General features: G+C 38.9%; 1 pseudogene; it reads left to right on the top strand.

Moving 5' to 3' along the window:
* Positions 1-303: 303 nt before the first annotated feature.
* LOC147404524 (protein DMP2 pseudogene) lies at positions 304-1,275 on the top strand (annotated as a pseudogene).
* The last annotated feature ends 14,241 nt before the right edge of the window (positions 1,276-15,516 follow it).

Here is a 15,516-nt window from a genome sequence, read left to right as displayed (position 1 = left end):
AAGTTGATTCCATCGAGGCATCAACAACATGGAGTCACTTAGAAATCCAAATTACCAATAGAGTTGACCCAACTGTTGACTGGGTTTCAAGGTTACTCAACGAGTTTTAAAACTATGAGTTAGACATCAAGAAGGCCTCTAACTTGAAACCTTAAAGAGGAAATAAATGATCACATATCTAAGAGTAAAAGCAAAACTAATGCTTTCTCTTTCAAACAATTTAACGTACAAGCAAAGCTCTTCCCTCATCCTCATCTCTTTCTAACCTCATCTTTCCCCTATAAATAACTCAAACTGAAAAAATCCAAAACACAATCACAAAGAAGATCAAACACCCAAAAAAATCCAAATGGCAGGAAAGATCACTCAACATACCATAGGATACAAGACATTCACAGGAGTAGCTAACCTCATCAAGCTTCTCCCAACTGGAACTGTGTTCCTCTTTCAATTCCTCAATCCTGTCTTATCCAACAATGGTCATTGTCACACCATTAACAAGTACTTAACGGGTTTTCTCGTCGGTCTTTGTGGGTTTTCATGTTTTTTTGCATCTTTTACAGACAGTTACATCGATGACGATGGTAAGCCACACTATGGGATGGCAACGAAAAATGGACTTTGGCCATCGTCACGATCTGACGACTTATCGAAGTATAAACTTCGAATAGGGGACTTTGTTCATGCTTTCTTCTCGTTGCTTGTGTTCGCGGTGGTTGTCTTTTTGGATCCCAACACCATTGAGTGTTACTATCCGTCGTTTGAGTCAACCCAGAAAGTGTTGCTTATGGTGTTGCCTCCAATTGTTGGTGCACTCTCGAGTTCGGTATTTGTGATGTTCCCAAACACACGCCACGGGATAGGGTACTCTCTACAGACCTCACAAGAGGCCTAGTTCACGTATACTGAATATTATAGTATTAGATTATGAAGCATTGTAATAAAGTGTATCATGTCCTATTATAAGGGTTTTTTTTTTTTTTTAACCGAGTACCCGGACCTCTTAGAAGACCCGGCTTATCCTCGGGGACGTGGAGTCCTTTCCCCCCACACGCACGGTGTAATTTCTGGTATGAATCCCTAAGGCCAAGGGTGACTCCTAAGATGCCATTCGAACTCAAGACCTTTGCTTCTTGGCTTGTGGTCTTGGTCATCTCACAAACCCTATGGGGTTATTATATGTTATATTACTGTCCATAATTTCCTTAGTGCCTTTATGTATATGTGTTGTGTAAGTATTTGATTCATGGTTTAATAATATTTCCCCTTAATAAATTATTTTGTAGCAAATGTTTAGAGGTGCAACTAGATCACATTGGACTCCAAACCAATCCCATATTTATCGGATTCAACCCTTGTTGGATCGTGTTTTATAGGATTTCAACATTAGGGTCAAAATTTGATTCAATAATGTGATCAGATCTGTTTTGATATACAAATCTAAATAAACTTCGTATATACTTAAACAAAATAAATATGTAATTTGCATATTTCTCTCACATTTTATCAAATCCGGACTATATCCAATCAAGACATTGATGATCCAGAACCGATTGATATGTTATCAATTTAGATCCTTATTAAAACCCAGATCCACAAACGAGATCTGAAGTTATCGGATTGTAAAGGATCAGATCCATTGACAGACCTAGGTACAAGTGTACAACTACAGATTGTCCGACTCGGTCTTTGCATCGTGTGACTCATCATTCACTCACCCTTCAATTTCTCCTTTACATTGAATCGTGGGACTTGGCCCGGCCTCTAAGTTGGAAACTTAACACATAACAGGATTGGTAGGGTTGAAGCTAATTCTCTATATAAAACTAGATCCTCATGACTCAGGCCGATTACCAATCCAACTTAAGCCTAGTTTTTGTATGACTAAGTGGATTTGGCCAGTTCAAATATTTGGTATTTTTTGGTATATCTTAACAAATATTTGATATAAAAGTGAGATTTTGTGATTGTAGCATCCACCAATCCAATTTTAGCATGAAAACCTAGTTACATTGAAACCTAACCCAATAACTAAAAAGGAGACACAAAACAAAAGCTGGTCGATGGAATATTGGGTTAGGAAGGGCCTGGCCCATTAAAGGCTATGATTTGGGGAACCTGATGTATTGGTCGTTAAGGAGGTATTGTTCATCAAGCAAAGCACGTTGTCAATCAAGCTATTTCCCAAGGGTATTTTCGTAATTTCATTGGTATTGGGTAAAACCCTAGTCAGTTTTTTCCTGGGCGTATATACTTCTATTATCGATGAAAGGGTGTAATCTGTAACTGCAAATTTATTTTCATAGTGCATTGATGTGATCCGTGGACATACTTGAATCTTGAGGGAACATGGTAAAAATCTTTGCGTTTTGTGTGTCATCGCATCTTGCTTTATTTTTCTTTCTTTATTGATCTTAGATCAATTTCTCTACAATGTGTAACTGATTGTTTAGAATCAAAAAGCCAAATGTTCTTATGAACTAGGCAAAGATGAGGATGTTGCGAGGAATGAGTCGTAAAACTAAAGAGGACCAAATTACAAACCAACAAATTTGGGAGAACTTAGGAATAACTACAATACAAGGTAAAATTTGAAAAAACTAAGACTGATTTAGATAACTTGTTATGTACGTTTAAATCCAATGACAACCTAGGAAGGTTGTTTATGATGCAATTTGAGGGTTCTAAAACAAGAACAGTAGGATTAAAGGAAAGGGAATGAAGTAGTAAGAAAATATCTATGATATAAACCTAGTTGTATGTTTGTGCCTTGTGTTATGTTTGTGGTATTATATTGGCAGAATGGTGCCAATGGATTGTACATAAGGAGTGATTCCATAGGTCCTTAATTTCATAACTTTTCCCTTGAGGGTGATTTCATCTTCTGTATGGACTATAAATTCAAACTTAACTTATTTTAATCTTTGAGATCTACTAGTTGTGCAGCATCCATTTCCAATTGTGCCCGCTCCATCACTTAAAAATTTCCCATTACACTCCAAATGTATGATTGTATTGTAAAGAAAAAAAAAATTACACTCATTTTCTTCTTCTCTTCCTCAACCATGGTTATAAAAACTATTGTTGGTTCAAAATCTTTTGCAAAGAAGACTTGGCCATTTTTGGATCATTTTCCTAAGTGGTCAAGATAGGTTTCTACTAAAGAAAACCATTTGTACTCAATCAATTAACCAATAAATAGTGAAGACTCACTAAAATCATCCTTTCATTTTAGAGACGAGATAATGTATACAAAGTTTGGGTATTGTAGAGGGATAAATTCTCCGACCTATAAGGCAACAACTCATGTCATTGAAGATTAAAGGAGTTCATTGAGAGCATACTTCCGACCTCTATGTTACAATCGCTCGGGTGATCCACCGAGAGAAAAGGCTTAGAAGAAGGTCGAGGAAATAGGGTTCCGTAAAAGGAAAATGTTCAAATCCTTGAGATTTCGAGATTTGAGCAACTTAATTAGAAGGGATTCTTTGGAAGTGAATCTCACACTATTCTTATCTCAAAATAGAAGGAGATAAGGAAGGAAAAGTGTAAAATGTCAACCCCCTCTCTATAAATAGAGAGGGACCCCCACATCAAAGGTACACAATTTTTCTACTCCGTCGAATTTTCTCTGGAACTGACTTAGGCATCGAAGGATTTGTGGAATAGGGAACAGGGACGATCTCGAGGAATTGTAGTTCATCCAATTGGGAAAAGGAGGATCTCGAGGTGATCACAAAAATCCCCTCCATAGGTATTTCAGAAACACCCCCTGCTAAGTTAGTGATATTAGGTTTACCCCCCTTGATCGGAAATCAACGTTGCATTTTCTTGATGATTTAACGGTAAAATTATGATATATATATATATATATATATATATATATATATATATATATATATATATATATATATATATATATATATATATTTCAAAACACTCTGAAAATATTTAAATTACTAAATCAAAATTTGAAAAATAAAATAAATGTTAAATCATCAACAAAAAACAACTTTCACTTACAGTCAAGGAGAGTAAACTTAATCTTGCATTTTGCATGGGGGTAAATCTAATATCACCAATTTAATAGGGAGTGTTTCTAAAGTTCCCAAAAAGTTTTAATGCCAATGGATTCTTGTGGTTTCATTTTCATTACAAGAGATTAAGAGAATAATGGATAAAGAGTGATTCCAATTCCAATCAATCTCTCATATACAAATCATACCAATAACACAACAACAACAACAAACAAGAGAGATTTTACTTGGCTCGGCAAACGTTCCTACAACCACAGGTTCCAGGTGTCATTCACATTAATCTATACTTCAATATTACAGGATTTCATGATAGCACTTCGGCTTCCCATTCCTCATATCTCCTTTTCCTTAGATCACCATTTTTTTACACCTATTTCAATAGCTCTTAACCCTCTAAATATATAAAAATCCTAAAGCTGGGAAAGGAAATATAATCCTATTTAGATTACAACTGTCAAATCAATTCTTATCCAAATATAGTTATTATTCAAAAGTGATGAATCTTCTCAAATTGGGATTCTTTCCTGATTAGATAGGCCACAATCCTGATAATGTCACATGGCATGATAATATATCTCGAGATACAAGCTACTTAATGTGATATGTCATCGTTGTAAAAACTTGTTGTATGAATTGCAAAAATATAGATGCAAGATATGGACTATGGGTAAGTCAAATTCGTTCTACAGGGACAGTTGGGATTCAAATGTTCATTCGAATTAAAAACCACAACAAGGTTAAACAAAAATAGATTGGTTTTAAAAACAAAACAGAGTTGTAACAAATTAGAAAATGAAAATTAGCAATAGAAATGAGAGATTGAAACTAGTGAAAGAAGGTTTAAAGAGTTCAAGTCTACCATTACAAATCATCCATAATGGTGAATCATTCTAAATATGACTCAATCCATGTAGCAAGTCATTGCTCGTGGATGGGAAGATGATTCGATGTAACTATTAATTGTAACCCAAGAGTATCCATGAAAATCTCTGATTTAAACGAGATTATCCGACTTATACTTCTATTCATCACAGAGCATGAGTGTTCTTGAACTTATCTAAGTAACACTCATCAAAGCTTGAATTAGAAGTATGAGTTAGATAATCTTATCCTAAAGAGATTCATAGACTTAACATGTAAAACATAAATAACAAATTAAACAGCATTAATAGAGTGAACTTGATTCGGCATTCTTGACTTCACTAATGAGAATTTAGTCGATCATCGCAAGGATTAAAGTTGTAGAAATTAATAAAAGAAAGGAGAAGATGGGTGAAGAAGATGATGTTGCACTTTGATCCTTCTTTAATAGTTCCCAAAAGAATAATAAAAAAATACTAAAGATTGGATCACTTTTGATATTCTCACTACAATCAAGAGTTTTCTCTCAAAAAATTAAGAAACCAAAGAAAATTACAGAGAATTACAAATGGAAAAACATAAATAAAATCAGAGCCCCTTTTCAACCCTCCAATTTATAGCATTCGTAATTGGGTTATTGGGTCGATTTTTCGGATGATTCGATTCAAGAGGACCAGTTAGTTACAACGACCGAAGCATCTGAAAACTTTAGTACAAATCTTGTGGCAAAATTCCTCGAGATCACCGTGGAGCACTAAGGCCTTACCGCGGCGCGGTGATGTGACAGTGAAATTCTTCGAGATTTTGTTGGATGCTCCCTTTTTGCTCGCACATTGTAATCGACTTTGTTTCATGATTTGATAACTTCCACGTACACTTTATTCATCTATAATTAGTAATAAAATCTCATTAGCTCTCTTAATTGTGAGGTGAAGAGTAGTGTAGACGCGTGATTTCGTCATTATGATGACTACATCTACAATGATTTGGAGTCGCCACCATTCAAGTTGGAAGTGGGTGTGAATGGTCACCCGGGGTACATTTTTCAAAAGATGAGATTTTTGGCATTTTAGTGACTCACAATGGATAAGGGGTAGTCAAACCTCGAGATTTGGGTAAGCGGCTCGGTTGAAGAAAAGGGAAGGTGTTAGGCACCCTTTCCTCCCCGCCACGTGGCGGTAACCTCAACTAACTCGATCATTTTTTATTTTTAAAAGAAGGTGAAAAAATGTGCCACGTGGGTGCATATGTTCCCTAAGTAGGGATTCATTTTCGGCTTGATCATAGGGTCATTTCATTAATGGAAATGACCCTTATGAACCTTAGCCTTGGGGCCCAATCATCAAAAGGGGTAAATAAAATAGAAGAAGGGGGTGTTAGAAGAGGGAAAGAGTAGAAGGTTAGAGAAAGAGAGGGGGTGTGCTTCAAACCCACCTTGTATCTTATTTCTTCTTTTCTTCTTCTTGCTTGAGTCTTCTTGAGTCCTTAGTATAATATGAGAGTATGAGAATGGGAAGAAGTGATTAGAGAGAGTAGGGATTTCTTTTTTTTTAGTGAGACTTGTAGAGGATTTGTGTGAAAGAGTTGGTAAACTTGGTGAGAATTGATGATGGTTGTTAGTAGAGAGAGTGTTGGGGAGAAGTTTTGTAATGAGAAGTTGGGGGCCATTTTTGGGAAGAGGAGGAGGGTATTTATAGATGTTTAGGAGTTATTTTAGGGATATAATGGGGTGAAGTGAAGAAAATGGGTAGAATGGTTATGAGTTTGAGAGAGAAGTGGGTGTAATTTAGAGGAGATTGGAGGGTATTTAGGTAGGGGGGTTAAATGGGTGAGTTTTGACCCAAATGGTTTGGATCCTACCCAACCCATTTGGGTGGAGTGTTTGGTGAGGTGAATTTAAGATGGTGGTTGTGATTTGATTTAAGAGCATGGAGGATTTAAATGGGTGGTTGATGATATTTTGGGAGGGTGAGGGAGATGATGCCATGTGTTAAGGTGGGTGGAAATGAAGGGTTGGGATAGGTTGATGGGAGAGGTTGAGTGTTTGACTTGAGAGGATGGTGTAGGTTTAGGTTGTAGATGTAGGTTTTGTAGGGAATGATGAGAGTAGATTAGGGGAGGTATAGGTTAGGGGTGGGGTAGATGTGTTTGATTTGAGAGAAAAGGTGATGGGTTGATGTGTGTGGGTAGATGGGATTTAAAGCAAATTAATGGGGTAGGTGGTTGGGTGAGGGAGGTGAGATGGGGTGATGACATGTGTCATCTCTTGATGATAAAAGAGTGATTGGTTGATGTGGGTTGTGGTTTATGGGTTAGGGTTGTGGGTTGGATAATGAATTGGATATGGTTAATGATTTGTGGGCTTTGTAGTGTTGGGCTTGGGTTTTAGAAATGGTTTTGGGTTACGGAGGCGGAGCGGTGATAGTAGAGGAGGGGTAGGCATCCCAAGTCTCACATTTTTAATTTTTTAATTTTTTAGATTTTAGTTTGATCAAAAATGCCACGTGTTGGCGAATCGGGCTTTTTAGGCCCGTTGGTGAAATTTATCGAAAATTTGACGTTTTTGATTTTGGAAGCGGAGCGGTGAATATGGGGAAAGCGTAAGGTTGGCCGAGTCTTTTTGGTGGCCTCCTAAACCATTGAGAGGTCTTAGGGGCCTCGGTTTGGTAAAAATGTTTATTTTTCAACGATTTGGGCCCTTAAGGCCCGTTGGCATATTTATTTGGAAAATCTGTATTTTTGGGCCCTTTCGAGAAGTGGCCCGTTCAAATTGAGGTGTCTACAGCTGCCCTTCTTTGCAGGAATTGCGTGCAAAGAACTGCAAAGAATAGACTAAACCCCTATTTGTACGGGCCAGAAAAATTCTGTAAAAACACGATCTTGAATTATCGATTGTATTGAAGATTTTTGTGGAAAATGGTTACTCAAGCACGGGGTCTGACAGAGTTTTGCCTTATTAATTCATTGATCTCGACGGCGCGGAGCTCGTGTGAGATCTTTGATTTGATGAAAATTTGATGAGTTTTGAAATCCGACTATTTCTTCGATCGTGTTTTGACAAATCGAAGTTGAGTGCAACTCGAAAGGTTTTTTGAAATTCTTTTGATTTTTTTTTTTTTTTTTTTTACCTTCTTTTGTTGATCTTGCTCTGTTTCTATCATTCGCTAACCCTCTCAATTCGTGTATTGTCCTTTGATACCTTTGATCCTTTCAATGGTGCAAGCCCTGAGGTTGTTAGCAGTCGCCACAAATCCAAGAGGGTTTTGTAGTTGGAGCACAAGCAATATGATTGTTAACAGCTGTCACTAATCCAAGAGAGAGTTTGCAGTTGAACTGAATCGACCCAGACCTGTTGCATTGGTGCTACTCTCTTGTAATATCAACATGTTGTTCTGACTGGAATTTGGAGTATTAGCTCGCAGTAGAGAAACACAGTTACCAGGATCTCTACCATTAGCCATATGTGTCATTTCTTGAACAGCACCACCATTAGAAAGAATATCCCACTTACTTCTAAAGTTCTCATCGTGAAGGAAATTGAAAACTCCCTTTGGTGAGACTGGAAGCCAGAAAGAAGTACTGCACTTAGCATAATACCAGGAGGCTGCCGGGATCATCTATGCTTTTTCCAATCATGGCCCTTACATCTTCAGCGCCACTTCCCGATAATGTTGTCCATGTGTGAGCAGTCGAAGCACTTAACCAGAACAAAAACTCATCACCATTCTTCTCAGCTAACTTCAACATACTCTTTCGCCCTTCTTGACTTGTGATCATACCAACATCTCCAGCGGGCATGTTACTAGCCATAACACTTGCAAGGCGTTCACATTGTCGATCTGGTAGCAACCCAACGTTTTGCACCAAAACCAAGGCTGGAGTTAACCAGTATTTATATATATACTATGAACTGCTTTATCATCCACTTCTACGTGTTCGACCCATATAACCTTGGAGTAACCATTTGACATTTCTTGGATTAAACAATCTGATGGCCTTCTTCGACATCTCGATATCGGGCTAGGACGCAAATGATCCAAAGGAAACATCGACCACCGTCCAAATCCCTTGACATGTTGTTTACAATACCTTACGAAGAAGAAATTTTCTCAAGTCAGAAACCAGAGGTGAAGGGACTTGAAATTCTGCTGTCATCACTTGAAGGGCTCCATTGTAGTTTTCTGCTATGCCTATTGATACGACTTCAAGAGTTGTTGCTTTGAAACAATGTTAGAAAAAACACGGTGGACCACTGATTCATATCCATAAGGATCTCAACAAGTTTAATGTGATTTATGATAACAACGGCAGTTTCTCGAGAAGCTTCTGATTTCGATAGTTTTGGTCCAATTCCCCTCGGGAATGTTTGTATGTACTTATCTTCACTTAGAATCTCCTCAGTAGGCCCGGAGAGTGATCTTAGGAGGGGTTTGCCTGGGTCCCTTCTTCGATGCCTTCGCGTCTTGTCTAGTGAGTCGTGATGATGATCGTGGGCTGGATGGAAAATTGATGATGAGTCGGGCTGCCCGAATCCGTGCTTTTTAGGAACGCCTTGACTCTTTTACAAATGTTGAAAGATTAATAAAGAAAATAGGTTTTGTACTTACTTGGCCTCAGGTGTATCTAATGCTTTGAAAACTTGAAGTTTGAATAAGTCCTAGAATCTTCATCATCGGCCAAAATAGTAGTTTTTCTTTTTTGAAATTTTATGAAATATCTTTATCAAATGAGTACGATAAATTCAAAGTTTGTAAAACCTTTGGTTGCGACGATCTTGGTGTTTTTGCCAATCACCGAGGATATAAATGTCAATTACTCTTTTGATTCCTTTAGAGTCATTCCCAGTGCTTTGGTCTCGGGATTTTGGAAAGAATTTTGCCGTTCACAGTTTATACTCTTGCGGGCCAGGAGTGGAGTTGTTATTTTTGTTTTTTTTTTTTTTTTTTTTTTTTTTTTTTTTTTTTTTTTTTTTTTTTTTTTAATAACCTTTATTGCCTCTGATGCCAATTACGGTTTTCATCAGACCCGGTTTCCACATTTTTTACGCATCGACGTCCCTTTTTGGATTTTCATCGTGCTGGTGGCTTTGATCTTGCCATAGTCTGATTCTTTTACTCATAGCGCCCTTTCAGGTTTTTCACTATGCCCTTTCAGACCATGCTTTGTATTTTTCTAAATTTTTCATTTACAATTCTGCTCGGAATCTCTGTGTCTTTGTGGCTTGGTGGCTTAAAAGTTGAGCTGGCAAGATCGACGACTCTACTCTTGTAGTGGTACTCTTTCTTGAGTAATAGATCTAGATTCCCCTCTCGAGCTTGCTGACGACTATTCGTGGTTTGACAACTCAAGTTGAGCCGCGAGATCGACTACTCTACACTTCGAGTACTCTTTTTTCGAATATCCGATCTGGATTCCCTTCTCGAGTCTTCCAACGACTGATAAGACTTTGAGGTCCGGACCAAGTTGCAAGATCATTGGTGTTGCCACTGTCATTGTGTTGCCCTAGAACATTTCCTGATCAAAAAGGACTTTAAGTAGGACGAAACGTTGGCTTAGGCTTATGGTAGTGGAAGGTTACAAAAAGGTTAAGGTCTGAATCTTAGTTTATCTAAAGTGGAATAAACATGGGGTTCGTCTATTTTTGTTTCGGAAAAGTGATCTATGTCTCCTCCCAGCGTCTCTCGAACTTGTTTAGGCTGGAGATTTGGGTCGAGCCAAGATCAAGTGTTCGAGTTTTTGACTTTCTTGATTTTTTTTTTTGTATTTTTAGCCGTTCACAGTTTATCCTCATGCGGGCCAGGAGAGAGTGCTTTTGATGCTTTGAATCTTTCTATTTTTTTCTAATCTTTTTTTTTTTTTTTTTTTTTTTTTTTTTTTTTTTTGTAGTTGTTGACTTGCCCCAGTCTTAGGTTAAGAAATGAACGTGATGGCTCCAAAGGTTTTACTAGGGTGTGATGGTTTGTTTGGGATAACAAAAATGGCCTTTCGTCATCTCAGGGTCAGTCTTAGGCGTAATATTTCTTAACAGTGTCAGCATTGATCGGTTGCGGGAAGACTTGTCCGTCCATTTCTGTGAGAATCAGAGCTCCTCCTGTCATTACCTTCTGTACGATGAATGGTCCCTCATAGTTTGGTCTGAACTTTCCTCTGGCGTCTTCTTGAATTGGTAGAATCTTCTTTAAGACCAGGTCTCCTGGCGAGAAATGCCTAGGCTTAACTTTCTTGTTATAGGCGCGAGCTATTCGTCGTTGATAGATCTGTCCATGGCAAATGGCTGCAAGGCGTTTTTCTTCAATCAGATTCAGCTGATCGAACCGAGCTTGAATCCATTCAGTCTCATCTAGCTCTGCTTCTTTTAAGATTCGGAGGGAGGGAATCTCAACCTCTACGGGTAAGACTGCTTCCATTCCGTAAACCAATGAATACGGAGTTGCCCCAGTCGAAGTTCTGAACGAAGTACGGTAGGCGTGTAGTGCAAAGGGCAACATGTCGTGCCAATCTTTGTATGTAACTGCCATCTTCTCGATTATTTTCTTGATGTTTGTTGGCTTGGCTGCTTCGACTGCTCCATTCATCTTAGGTCTGTAGGGTACAGAGTTGTGATGGGTGATCTGGAAGTCTTCGCACATTTTGATCATATCTTTGTGTCTTGAAGTCTTAGCATTATCAGTTACCAATCCGCTTGGAAGTCCATACCGACAAATGATGTTGTTCTTGACAAACTTCATGACGTTGCTCTTGGTAACATTGGCGTAGGATGCAGCTTCTACCCATTTTGTGAAGTAATCGATAGCAACAAGGATGAACGATGCCATTTGTAGCTTTCGGCGAGATCTGCCCAATGACGTCCATGCCCCAGAGTGAGAAGGGCCAAGGAGTAGTCATATTATGTAGTTCTGAAGGTGGGGCATTGATCTTGTTGGCATATATTTGGCATAGATGGCATTTGCGGACATGCTGATAGCAGTCACTTTCCATTGTCGACCAATAATATCCCATCCTCATGATCTTCTTAGCAAGCATATGACCATTCATGTGAGGTCCACAGACTCCTCCATGTACAGTCTCAATTAGTCGTTTCGCTTCTGTTTCTGCCACACATCTAAGTAAGATCTCATGGTGCGACTTCTTGTACAGAATACCGTTGCTCAAGAAAAATTGTCCTGCTAGCCTCTGAATGGTCCTTCTATCATTTGGCGTTGCGTCTGAGGGAAGTGTTCAATCTTCAAGATATGCCTTGATGTCAAAATACCATGGCTTTTCTTCAGATTCTTCTACTTCGACGGGTAAGCAATAGGCTGGCTCATCTTGAATTCCAATCTCAATAGGGTCGATGATTAGGTCTTCTGAGATGTTTGATCATAGAGGCAAGTGTAGCTAGTGCATCTGCAAACTGATTCTTAGCTCTGGCATGTACGTGAATGAAATCCTATCGAAGCGTGAGCTTAGTTCTTCCAGGTACTCGTGGTAAGGAACCAGTCTTGCTCTCGGGTCTTCCATTCTCCAGTCGTCTGATAGACTACTAAGCTTGAATCTCCGAAAACATCGATTTCATCTACCTCGAGATCCAGTGCTGCTTCAACCCTGCTATGCATGCTTCGTATTCAGCCTCATTGTTGGAACATTGAAATTTTAGTCTGATTGCGATTGGTACGTGGGATCCACCTGGCTTGATCAGAACTGCCCTATTCCGTTTCCTTTCTGATTGGCCGCTCCGTCGAAGTACATTTTCCATCCTGGTTCCTCATATCGTCTTCAACCTCAGTGATCAGTATGGCTTCGTCAGGAAAGTTAGTCTTTAATGGCTCGTAATCAGGCAACGGGTGCTCGGCTAGGTGGTCAGCGATTGCTTGCCCTTTTATGGCTTTTTGAGTGACATAGGTGATGTCAAACTCAGATAACAATAGTTGCCATTTTGCAGTGCGACCTGTTAATGCTGGTTTTCTCGAAAAGATACTTCAGGGGGTCCATTCTAGCAATAAGCATAGTTGAGTAACTAAGCAGATAGTGGCGTAGTCGTTGAGATGCCCAGACTAATGCGCAGCAAGTCTTTCTCAAGTGTTGAATATTTTGCTTCATACTCGGTAAATTTCTTGCTGAGATAGTAAATGGCTTGTTCTTTCTCCTCCGTCCTGATTCATCGTGTTGCCCTAGCACACACCCCATTGACGTCTCTTGTACCGAGATGTACATCAGCAAAGGTCGCCCTAGAGTAGGAGGGACTAGGACTGGTGGATTGAGCAGATATTGCTTAATCTTGTCGAACGCTTCCTGACAGTCCTTGTTCCATTTCTTCGGTGTGTCTTCCTGAGTAGTTGAAGACTGGCTCACAGATAGGCGTAAGCTGTGCAATGAAACGGCTAATATACTGTATTCTTCCCAAGAATGCCCGAACATCTCTCTCTGAAACGGGTGCTTTCATCTCGAGGATATACTTGGTTTTTGCCGGATCTATCTCGATGCCTCTTCTGCTGACGATGAAACCCAGTAGTTTGCCCGATGTTGCCCCCAATACACATTTTGCAGGATTTAGCCTTAAATGTATTTCCTCAGCCTGTCGAACAACTTCTTTAGATTACCAGATGATCTTCTTCTTCAATGCTGGATTTAGCAATCATGTCGTCTACGTAGACTTCCATTTCTTTGTGGATCATATCGTGGAATAGTGCGGTCATTGCCCGTTGGTAAGTCGCCCCTGCGTTCTTCAGCCCGAATGGCATGACTTTGTAGTGAAAAGGTACCCCATGGCGTGATAAATGCAGTCTTTTCCTGGTCTTCTTCCGCCATTTTTATTTGGTTATAGCCTGAAAAGCCGTCCATGAACGAGAACATGCCATGCCCTGCTGTACTATCGACTAGAGTGTCGATGTGTGGAAGTGGGAAATCATCCTTAGGACTGGCCTTGTTTAGGTCCCGATAGTCAACACACATGCGTACCTTCCCATCTTTCTTGGGTACTGGGACAACATTAGCCAACCACTCAGGGTACGTAGAGACTGCAAGAAATCCGGCTTCGAACTGTTTCATGACTTCGTCCTTGACCTTGAGGGTCCATTCTGGCTTTAATCTTCTCAATTTCTGCTTGATCGGCTTGCTTCCGGAGGCAATTGGTAGTTTTGTGCACGACAGATCTGTGTCCAATCCCGGCATATCCCTGTACGACCATGCGAAGACATCTTGATAATCTTGTAAGAGTTTGATCATTTCTTCCTTTTGTTGTGACGTTAATAAGGCTCCGATCTTGACAATTCGTGGGTCCTCTTCGGTACCAAGATTGATTGAATCTGTATCCTCAATATTTGGCTGAACACCTTTCTCGTGGCGTTCTACCAAGTCTTTGATTTCTTTAGGCGGGTACTCCATTTCGTCCTCAGACTCTTCTTCGATCCCCATAAGGTCAAAGTCGAGTTCAAGATCGAAATCATACTCGTCCCTTTCAAATTCTATTTTATCTAGGTGCTCATTTGATTTAGACATATCCCTTGAAAACTTTGTTTTTTGGAAAATATCTATTTTTTTACAATTTTGAAAGCTTTTTGATTTTTTTGACTTTTGATAAATTTTTGATTTTTTTGCTTTTTGAGGAATATTTGTTTTTCTTGATCAAAACCAGTGCCTAAGCGAGATCCTGCTCCGATGTACTATGGTACTAAAAGGATAGACTACATCTATTTTAGAAAAGAGGTGATTTAAAATTGCCTTCGCTCAAGCATCGCGAACCACCTCTGATCTGGGGATTAAATTGGCTACTTTTGGTTTCAGAGAAGTGGGTTAAAGTTTTAGATTATCACCTATACGGTATATCAAACCAAGTCACCACGTACCGTCTACGCTCGAGAGGTATATAGGTGTACTTGGGCAAGGGTGGCCAGATAAAAATGCATTGCACGTATTAAGCTTAGAGTCTAGAAACCTCCCCTGTAGGTCACGATTCAAACTTATTGTGGATGTTCCCAGGTTGTTTATTAAATGGGACCTTGTGAATGATAAATGTATATATGTAAATGATGAGATCAGAATGTATGGTTGTCCTCGAGAATCAAAATTTTTATCTAACCTGACTTGAAATTAAAATGGATGCACCGACCCAATAAAGAATCCATTTTTAGCAATAATTCATAATGACCCAGTCCATCTTGATCCAACGATCATGATGGGTTAGGCCATTTAAATCAAAATGGAGATCAAAGTCTTTTCTAATTCAAGTTTCAACCCATCTTAAAAGAAGAAAATGTTTTCCAAAAGGAAAGTATTTTCCAGAAAAAAATGTTCTCTAAATAAAGCGTTTTCCCAGAAAAAGTATTCTTTAGAAAAAATATTTTCCCAAAAGAATGCTTTTCCAAAAAAAAAATGTTTTCCAAAGGAAAAAATTTATAAAATGATTTGTTTGAAAGATGACTTACAAAGATATTTTACATGGACTTTGGAAGTGTACTACGATACCCTTTTGTGTCAAACCAGGATGTTAATCGTTGGTAATAACTCGATCGACCAGTTAGTCAAAACAACCATCATAGGGATGCACCCTGTAGAGAAGATCAACTTTGAAAAATTCATGTTGAGATGTGTTCTCTACTTCCACAAGTTTGAAATAGACTAGAACTTATTACGTGCTATG

Source organism: Akebia trifoliata, chromosome 4, assembly GCF_017979445.1.
Source record: "Akebia trifoliata isolate Shusen 1 chromosome 4, ASM1797944v1, whole genome shotgun sequence".
In the NCBI taxonomy this organism is placed as follows: Eukaryota; Viridiplantae; Streptophyta; class Magnoliopsida; order Ranunculales; family Lardizabalaceae; genus Akebia; species Akebia trifoliata.
Note: the sequence above shows the minus strand (reverse complement) of the source record. Positions and strands in the feature narration are given on the sequence as shown.